The sequence below is a fragment of the Danio aesculapii genome, chromosome 25 (assembly GCF_903798145.1).
Source record: "Danio aesculapii chromosome 25, fDanAes4.1, whole genome shotgun sequence".
Taxonomy (NCBI): Eukaryota; Metazoa; Chordata; class Actinopteri; order Cypriniformes; family Danionidae; genus Danio; species Danio aesculapii.
In genome coordinates this window covers 2140537-2150399 of record NC_079459.1, presented here as the reverse complement: position 1 = coordinate 2150399, position 9863 = coordinate 2140537, and positions in this window count along the sequence as shown.

Below are 9863 nucleotides of genomic sequence, written 5' to 3'. Positions count from 1 at the left end.
AATACATTTCTGTTAAATATCTATATCTATATGGTCAAGTTTTCTGGCACACAATGCAAAATCTATGTAAAACTATGTGGTTGATGTGCGCTATCCTCTGTAAAAACACTATTGGTTGGGTTTAGGGATGGGTTTAGGGATCTGTACAAGCTCCGCCTTCTTCTGGGCGTGAACAAGAAATGTGTATAACTGAAAAATACAACAAAACATACCCTATATAAGGTATTTCAGATTCGCAAAAATGGAGACAGCGCCCTCTAGTGGATTTGGCATCTGAAACGTGCAATGAAATTAAATGGGCAACGTATTATATGTTTTGTATAGAAAATGTAAGCAGCGCCCTCTAGTGGATTTGTCCCCTGAAACATGCTACAAATCATAATAGGAGCAACGTATTATATGTTTCGCAACAATGTAAACAGCGCCCTCTAGTGAATTTGTCATCTGAAACGTGCAATAAATCGTAACAGGAGCAACGTATTATTATATGTTTCGAAAAAAATAATTGTAAACAGCTCCCTCTAGTGGATTTGTCATCTGAAATGTGCAATGAAATGAAACAGGGACAACGTATTGTGTGTTTCGCAAAAATGTAAACAGCGTCCTCTAGTGAATTTGCCATCTTGAACGTGCAATGAAATTAAATGGCCAACATATTATATGTTTTGCGAAGAAAATGTAAGCAGCGCCCTCTAGTGAATTTGCCATATTGAACGTGCAATGAAATTTAATGGGCAACGTATTATATGTTTTGCGAAGAAAATGCAAGCAGCGCCCTCTAGTGGATTTGTCATCTGAAACATGCAATAAATCGTAACAGGAGCAACGTATTATTATATGTTTCGCAAAAAAATAATTGTAAACAGCTCCCTCTAGTGGATTTGTTATCTGAAATGTGCAATGAAATGAAACAGGGTCAACGTATTGTGTTTCACAAAAATTTTAAGCAGCGCCATCTAGTGGATTTGTCCCCTGAAACATGCTACAGATCATAATAGGAGCAACGTATTATATGTTTCGCAACAATGTAAACAGCGCCCTCTAGTGGATTTCTCATCTGAAATGTGCAGCAAAACTACATCTTATGTTGCTGTCGCATGTTTTTACGCCTGTGCAGCTATTTTGTCTTGTTGCAAATATAAAACATAAAAATATAATATTTTATTTTCCTGCTCATAATAACGATTTTGAAAATTTCAAGTGTCCCGCTCGTAATAACGATTTTGACATTTTTGAGTTTCCCATTCGTAATAAGGATTTTAAAATTTTCGAGTTTCCTGCTCATAATAACAATTTTAAAAATGTGGTTTCCCATTCAGAATAACGATTTCAAATTTTTCGAGTTCCCCATTCATAATAATAATTTGCACATTTTTGTGTTTCTAGCTCATAATAACGATTTTGAAAATTTCAAGTTTCCTGCTCGTAATAACAATTTTGACATGTTTGAGTTTCCCATTCGTAATAAGGATTTTTACATTTTTGAGCTTCACACTCGTAATAATAATTTAGAAAATTCAGTTTCCCGCTCATAATAAAGATTTGAAAATGTTGTTTCCCACGCGTAATAACGATTTAGAAAATTCAGACATTCCCACTCGTAATAACGATTTTGAAAATGTTGAGTTTCGCATTTGTAAAATATTTTTCGTTAAAACATAAAAATATAATCAAATATAAAATTTGATTCTTGAATCTGATTCTTTTATTCTAATTTCGTGTTCACACTGCTTTCTCAATACGTTGGGGTTGCCAGATCCTTGTTTATCCACCTAGCTTCATCAGGGTGAAGGCAACAGGACTTAAGTATTTCCCATGTTTTCATGCATGCAAGTTGTAACATCAAGCATCGACTTCCAAACACTTTCAGATTATTAATTCATTGGTTTTTTTTGCTTAAGTTTGTTTGCTAAGTTCAATGATAATTCATCTATCGCCTGTAAATAGAAAAGAAGAGTCGTTATAATGAAAACAGATGGGCTGATATTAAAACGCATGAGCCGCTGCTGGATATACCTCTGCAACCTCCAATGTATGTAAAACTTTTATCAGCGGTATTTACTGTAAATCACCCGAAGCGCTCTCAGAATAGATCAAAATGCAATCACATATTTGTGTCTTTCCATTTCGGATGAAGGAATCCATTGAGCAAGGCGCTCTCGCTTTCCCAGCCATTATTCAACGACAAAGCAAACCATATTCATCATTGCGTTTTAATCACATCAAAAAGAAATATAGCGCTACCCCAGGGTGCTGGCAGGAGCGCGGAGTCCTCCATGATGTTATTGTTTCCAGCACTGCCAAACAATCTCAGGAATTGACTTAGAATAAATGTATTTTTAATCTGATAACTCAACCCTTGTGAACACAGAGGCTCTCTGTCAATTGCCGGCGCGTCGAACAGATGTAATGCAGGAGTGCTTGTGAAATGGCGATATTAAACCTGCGAGCGCTGCCTTTCAAACTTTGTTCCGGCTTTCTGGATAACACTCCCTCTCCTTCAGCTTAACTAAATGCTCCAGCAGATGAGATGAATGCGTTGCTTTACAAAGTCGCTGTGTTCCTGCAAATGCTTGGTGTGTTCAGATGCGTGATAATCTCATCTCTCATGCACTTTTCCTGCACTTTATATTAATGTGATTTCAGCTCAGTGCTGTTTAAAGAATAATATACACCTACATCTACAAGAAATAATGCAATCAGACAGAAAAGTACATGTGAACGGCTGTGAGCTGAGCGGAGAGTGTCATGTTGGGATATATATGTGATTTAGAGTCATAACTCTAGTTATGAGTGTATGTTTAGTTCAAAAGTGCAGTAATTAGGATATATATATATATATATATATATATATATATATATATATATATATATATATATATATATATATATATATATATATATATATAATATTTCCAAAATGATGTTTAGCAGAGCAAGGAAATTTTCACAGTATGTCTGATAATATTTTTTCTTCTGGAGAAAGTCTTTTATTTCGGCTAGAATAAAATTGATTATTTTAAAAACATTTTAAGGTCAATATTATTAGCCCCCTTAAGCTATATTTTTTTCGATAGTCTACAGAACAAACCCTCGTTATACAGTAACTTGCCTAATTACCCTAACCTGCCTAGTTAAGCCTTTAAATGTTACTTTAGGCCGAATACTAGTATCTTGAAAAATATCAAGAAAAATAAACAGGGCGTTTAATAATTCTGACTTCAACTATACAATAAAAGTGTGCATTTAATTAATCATGAAATTAGAAGGACTAGTATAACAATCTTGCACAAAGTACTTCAGTAATCTGGCTTATTTATACATTTATGTATTTTACTATATTTTATTTTATTTTATTTTATTTATTTTTAATTTTATTTTTATTTATTTTATTTTTATTTATTTTATATTATTTCCCAATTTTTTACATTTTATTTTATTTTTAATTTAATTTAAATATTTTATTTACATTTTTTATTTTATATTTTCTTTTCTTTTTATTTATTTATTTTTATTAGTTTTATTTATTTATTATTTATTTTTTTATTTTTTATTATTATTTATTTATTTGTTTTTAATATATTATATATTTACTTTGTAAAAAAGACTTTATATTTCATTGCAGTTTAGCCCCAATTTTTGTATTTTTTTATTTACAGGTCAGAGGCATTTGTTTTCAGAATAAGTTTGAAGAAAATTAAAGGAGTTTTTCCTCAAAACAATCTAAATAATCTTGAAATTTGATTATTTATCTCACCCTGTTTTTAGATTATTTAGCTCATTTAAAGGAAAAACTGATTTCGACAACATATTTCTGAAGAACAAAACAATATTATTTACTTGTCTAGAAAATGCTTCTAGAACTTTTGAATTACTTAGAAATGAGACAAAATCTAACATTTTTTGAAGTGAATTAACCCCAAACATCCTATATGAATAATATTTCAGTGATTAGCATGCTACTGCTGTGCACAGGTCTTTATAAATCTTAATCACATCACATCACGCTGTTTTTAGTGTATTATTTCAGTCTGAAAGTGTGTGGAATCATTACAGTCTTTGATGTAAATAACGAAACGAGGTTTGGCATCCAAACACACTGCGAGCCGGCGTATCTTAATTAGCCAATGGCTCTGCGTGTTGGTATTGAAGACGGCTCCTAATGATGCTTTCAATTAAAGCGGGGCCCGGGGCTGGAGCTCAGCTGTGCGTTGGAGCCGCCGTTTAAGTCAATATTATTTTAGAGACTAACGCCCATCTATTATTAAGTCAATTGAGCCATCAGCGTCTCTGGCCATTTTGAACCCTAAATGAAATCTATTATTGAAGGCCTGGAGGACTGTCAGAGTAACACAATCACGCTGAGCTTGTTTTGGAGGATGAATAATAACTGCGCTGCTAATTCACTCTTGATACACTGCGCGCGCTTTTCTTTTTTAGCAAACGTTCACTCAGAATAATGAGTTTTGCTGCTTGTGCTAGCTGTTATTTAACATGAGCTGAGTCAACACAGTTCTTGAGGTTTTTGGGGGAAAACGGAAATGTTTTATGTTCAATCAACTTAAATTTGTAAAAACTGTTCAGTTAAATGAAATGATTTGTGTTGGGACAACATGAAGGAATTGAGTGGAACCCAGCATATTTATAGTTGCTTAACAAATTTAAATGGATTGAATACAAAACAATTAAGTTGTTTCCAAGAAATCTCAAGAATTAAGATATTAATTAGTAATATTCTCCATATCAAAAGGAGTCTTTGTCCTAACTAGCACCTGACATATATATAGAAATGGCTTCTATTCTCACAGCTGAACAACAGTAAACTGACCATGATCACCTCAGGTACACCTCATGTGCTTTATTCAGTGTTAAATGCTAATAATGTGAGTCTGAACGCCATTTTAAATGACATTTATTGCCATGCTACTGAAAGCAGCAGCAGATAGTTCAGCTCAGATCTGAACTTCAGAACTGTGACTCAAAACCAACACATATCAGTGATTCAGCATCTACATTTAATCATGTTAAAGAGGTTTAATTTGTATTAATTAGATTATAAACCTTACCATTTCGCTGGAGTGCAGTGAGTGCACTATTCTCTGCTTCTGAATGTCTGGATTTGCATTTCCAACCCAGGCTCATTCTGAAAATGTACCTCCACAGACGTTTCTGGAGACCGTGAAATACGTCCCGGCGGCACGTTTTTCTGGAGTTTTTGTTTTCGCGAATCCGCCAGAGGTTGCTGTGTACGCTTTTCGAGATCTCAAATTTCCCCGCGAGTGCCATTCGCGCCTGCTGTTCTCGCATAAACCCACAAGAGGCCGCTGTCGACTGACTTTTGGACAGACTTTCTGACTGACTGAGCGAATGATCGGCTGACCCACCCTCCCCCTTCCCTAAACTCAATCAATTTTATCGATTGACCCGCCCACTCGCTTCCCTAAACCCAACCAACACGTTTCAAAAGCAATCCAAACAAATAAAAGCCCTCGTCTGATTATTTATTTATTTTTTACCACGTTTTCAGATTTTACCACCTCCTCACCCTGCTATTCACTGGTTTGTTTTATATTTTGGATTCTGTTTTTGTCTTACCTGCTTTCTGGAATCGCTCTTCACCGGACTCGAACCCACGTCTTTGTGGTCAACTCCTCTTTGCATCTGCATCCGACGTGTGTGGCGCGCTAACGGGACACACTGGTTGCAGCCGGAATGCCGTCCATACGGAGGTAAGCAGTCGGTCAACTGGTAAGCGCGAAAAGGAACGGCTTCACACCGCCCCGTAGTGTTCGTTTAAAAAAATGAAATGCAGCCATACGTACCTCCGCCTATGTAATTTGCTGTCTCCAGAAACGTCCGCAGGGCTACGTTTTCACAATGAGCCTGTGTTGCACATTTCTGTCATGTGTCGTCTGGTCCAAACAGTCACCAGGGCTGTGCAATTTGGGGAAAATGTCTAATTGTGATGTTGTTTTTGACAGATATTGCGATTTCAATTTGATTCGCAGTAATTTTGTAGTCAAGCTTCAGCTCAGTAATCTGTATTGTAGCTTCTTACTGCTAACGTGAGGTGAGTGTTAGTTTAAAAAGGAACTTAAAAGATATTAACTTACATTAGCAAACAACTCAGAAATTGTACTTTGCTGTTGCTAGCTACTATATCGAGTGTCACAGGCAACACTTTTAGCTGACTTTTTAGCAAGACACTCCTTATCTGTGGTGCTTTTTAGGTGCTGGTTGTTGTATTTCCTCGTGCTTTGCCAACAATTCTGCCACAGCTCTTACAAATGACCTGTTTTCGTTCGGTGCCTGTGACTTTTAAAAGCAAGATATTCCCATATTACCGACGTGCTCTTTTTCTTTGATATTAATTAATGCTTCTGAAGACGCCATCATCCCACTCGTTCACACTTTCCTGTTTGTGTTTGGGTGTTTGCACAACCCTACTCGACAAGTAGCTTGTTGTTAGGACACTGGGTTACAATGTAATCTGCTCACCTAATGTTTACGTTCGTTTTATTTATATTATATTTTATTTGCTAATTAATAACCTGATTAGAAACTCTGAATCTGCCTCTTATTTTGGAGTCTACTACTGTTCACCGGAGGTCGCACTTCGGTCATAAGCGTATAGTTTGAGACTCGTTTTAACTGAATGAATGAAATATGCGGTTTCCACCGAGGCAACCCGGGGTGCTGAAATATAATTGGTTAATGTGGCAGTGTGCAGGTTAAATGAGCAAAACAAAGACAGAAATTCTGGCACGTAACTCACGTTTTCAAAGCAGAATATCAGACTTCAGCATTGTTTATCAGATAAACAAGAATGTTCACTGAGCATGTTTCTGAATATCTGCTAACATATTATGGTGTTTTCATGCTTCAGAAGAGTCAAACACTCACATACAGCACCTTTAACTAAATTTAAATGTAAACAATGTAAAAATCGCAGTTTTGAATTCAGTTTGAACTTTTACCTTCTGTTTTAGCAGTTTTCAAGAAAGATTTGAAACAGTTTTTTTACTTCAACAGGTGTTTTTTTACATAGAAAAACTCAGTTTTGAATTAAAAATGGTTTTAAAAAAGTCACATTTTGAGGATTTCATGTTTGACATCAAGGGTGTCATGGTGGCACAGTGCAATACAATCGCCTCACAGTAAGAAGGTCGCTGGTTTGAGTCCTGGCTGGGCCAGTTGGTGATGATGAGGATTATTATTATTATTATTATTATTATTATTATTATTATTATTATTATTATTATTATTATTATTTTAATCATCATCATCATCATCATCATCATTATTATTATTATTATTTTCATTATTATTTGTTTGATTGTTTATTGTTATTATTATTAGTGAGGTTGATTATTTTTATTAATTTCATTATTATTATTATTATTATTATTATTATTATTAGTGAGGTTGATTATTATTATTATTAGTGAGGTTGATTATTTTTATTAATTTCATTATTATTATTATTATTATTATTATTATTATTATTATTAGTGAGGTTGATTATTATTATTATTAGTGAGGTTGATTATTATTATTATTAATTTCATTATTATTATTAGTGAGGTTGATTATTATTATTATTAATTTCATTATTATTATTATCATTATTATTATTAGTGAGGTTGATTATTATTATTATTAATTTCATTATTATTATTATTATTATTAGTGAGGTTGATTATTATTATTATTAATTTCATTATTATTATTATTATTATTATTATTATTATTGTTATTGTTATTATTATTATTATTGGTGAGGTTGATTATTATTATTATTAATTTCATTTTTATTATTATTATTATTTTCATTATTATTATTATTATTATTATTATTATTATTAGTGAGGTTTATTATTATTATTATTATTAATTTCATCATTATTATTATTATTATTATTAGTGAGGTTTATTATTATTATTATTAATTTCATTATTATTATTATTATTATTATTATTATTGTTATTGTTATTATTATTATTATTATTATTGGTGAGGTTGATTATTATTATTATTAATTTCATTTTTATTATTATTATTATTTTCATTATTATTATTATTATTATTATTATTATTATTAGTGAGGTTTATTATTATTATTATTATTAATTTCATCATTATTATTATTATTATTATTAGTGAGGTTTATTATTATTATTATTAATTTCATTATTATTATTATTATTATTATTTTCATTATTGTTATTATTATTTGCTTTAACCTGGTGAATTTGCTCTAAATGACTAAGTTGATTGGCATCAGTGATGGCACAGGAACATTTTCACAACAGAAACAGTTCCTGATTCCAATAAACAAATTAAACGGCTCAATAAAGTCTGTCAGCCAAAGTTACCTCTCTGAAAACTGCTGTGATACTCCTGATCCTGAAAGTGCATTAAGGCCTCGGTGTGTGTCGTGTGTTTGGACGTTTCTCACTGTAGAAAAAACTTCACAACCCATCCGTCTTCTCCCAATCAATGCTGTTAAAAGCAGAGCCTGTAGTTTAGAGCAGAAGTGTGTTTAAAAACAACCCAGCTCTATTGATCTGCATGACCATGAAGAGTTGAGGAGCTGACACACACACACATTCAGTGGACAAACTCAACTGTTGGGTTAAAAGGTGTCATTTAATTTATTTTTTTTTTAATTCGGGCTTGTACAAAATTGACCCAATGTTAGGTTACGACAATCTTATATTTTAATAGTGTCAGTTAGACATTATACACTCTGAAAAATTGCTGGGTTATTTCAACCCAAATTGGTTAAAGTAAGAACAAACCTGAATGTTCACCTATAAATGTATTTTTAAAAAATTGTTTTGTAATTTTACCCCAAATTGGGTTAACAATGTAAACACCAAGAAATGCTGGGCGGCTGTAGTTGGGACAACCCCAACTGTTGGGTTAAAAAGTGTCATTTAAATTTAATTGGAAAAAATGAACCCAATATTCAGGTTTTTCCAAATTTGACCCAACATTTGGTTATGACAGCCTAGTATTTTTAAGACATACATATACATAAAACTCTCTGGAAAATGCTGGGTTGTTACAACTTAAATCAGTTAAAAAATGAACAAACCTAAAACATAAATGAATTCCAAAAATTTAACCGAGTAATTGGTTTTGTCCACATTTTACCGCAAATTGTGTTGAAATTACCCTAACCCTGAATAATAACCCAGAAATAACTCATAGCCAAACGTTGAGTCAAATATGGACAAACCCAACCAATGGGTTAGAAAATATCATTTCAATTTAATAAAAATATTAACCCAAACATGGGGTTGTCCAAATCTGACCCAATGTTGGGTTATGACAATCTCGTATTTTTAGGTTGTGTAAAATACATAGTGTATGTAAGACATAATACACCCTAAAAAGTGCTGGGTTATTTCAACCCAAATTGGTTGAAATATGAACAAACCCAAATGTTGAGCTATGAAAGAACTATGCCAAATAGGGTTGAAATTACCCAGCTTTTTTATTTATACTTAAATACAGTATATATCCCTGGGGTGGAATATTTTATTTTTTCATAACCCAACATTGGGTTAAATATGGACCAACACACAACACTGTGTTATATTTCTAAACTTTAAATAAAACTTTTCAACCCAACGGGTTTAACTATTAAAATCAAGGTTTGGAAAACTTTAGTATAAGTAACCCTTCACACTATTAACTACTGGTAGATATTACTGTTTATTAGCACTTTTAAAGTAAACCCAACTACAAATTTAATAACAAATAGTAAGCAGCTAATTAGTCATTTATTGAGCTAAAAGTCTTAGTCAACTGTGATTGTTATTATCATGAATTGTACATTAAAATAAAGTGTGAC